Below are 1307 nucleotides of genomic sequence, written 5' to 3'. Positions count from 1 at the left end.
AAGAGCTTGTTAAAAACAAAATAAAGACACAAAGCTGTTGAGAGCAGCAGTTTGTTTCTGACTGAGCAGCTCATGAAAGTTGTGAAACTATAAAAAAAAAAAAAAAAAAAAGACAGGAAATTAAGTGTTAAAGGAGAGGAAGTCCATCATGTCCGTCCTACTGTGCTGATTCATCTCATGTTGGACGTCAACAACTCTGCCTCCAATAAATATCACCGAGACCAGAGGTGAGACCAAGTCCACTCTGCTCCAGTCCCGAGTCAGTCTGAAGTCTTGAGGCTCAAGTCTCAAGTCAAGTCTCAAGTCTAAATGTAGAACAGCAAGTCAAGTCAGAACAAATCAAGAGTCCAGTATCAATTTAATATCTTAAAGAAAACTAAATATCTAGGACTTTTCAATGCAATATGGTTTTAATAGGATAAAAACTTGGTAAGAGCATCATGAGTTTGATTTCTATAATCAGTTTCAACTTCAATAAATTCAATCATTCCATACAAATTCAGAAAACAGAATTTAAATTCAGTCGTCTGCTGGAACAAATCTCATCACTTTCAATCTAAGTCATTTACACAAACACAAGATCTCAAGTCAAGACTTTAGAAACCTTTTCAAGTCATCAGAGTACAAGTCAGAGTCAAGTCCCAAGTCACCAGAACCCAAGTCAAGTCCAGTCTCAAGTCTTCTCTTCATGCTTCAAGTCAAGTCTGAAGATATTCAAACTGGGACTCCAGTCCAAGTCATGTGACTCGAGTCCAAGTCATGTGACTCGAGTCCAAGTCATGTGACTCGAGTCCCCACCTCTGCCGGATTTTAAGGCTCTGAACAACACAGATGAGACATTTGAATAGCAGATAATTTAACAAGTGTAAATAGAGTGTCCGGCGTGTCCCGGAGCTGCAGGTCTGGTTTCTGGATCAGACTCGGATGCAGTAGGAGTCTGAGTGTGTGACGTAGCGGACCCAGCGCTGAGCCGGACCCGGCTGGACGGGGGACAGCCGCAGGAAGCGGATCTGCAGCCCGCTGGCGGTGAACTTGGGAAGCTCAAAGCTCAGGCTGACCGGCCCGACTTCCAACATGGAGGCCGAGCTGAGGCCGGGAACCTCCAGCTGGACAACACAGAGGGGGGGGGAGGGGGGGGGGTTAAGCAGGGCTGAAGTACGAGACCAAGACCGTCATACTTAATACGACTCTGACACTGAATTAACGTTACATAATATTATTGTTTTTATAATTATAATCTCTTCTAAGAAAGTGACCAGCAGTGAATGATACGATTCTCACAGCTGATAAAGTTATGAGTCCACTGA

Source organism: Centroberyx affinis, unplaced genomic scaffold, assembly GCF_046629955.1.
Source record: "Centroberyx affinis isolate AG114_WGS23_722 - 3 ecotype Tasmania unplaced genomic scaffold, CSIRO-AGI_Caff_v1 ptg002191l_1, whole genome shotgun sequence".
NCBI classification, from domain to species: Eukaryota; Metazoa; Chordata; class Actinopteri; order Beryciformes; family Berycidae; genus Centroberyx; species Centroberyx affinis.
The sequence above is the reverse complement of the archived record's forward strand: the minus strand, read 5'-3'. Positions refer to the sequence as shown.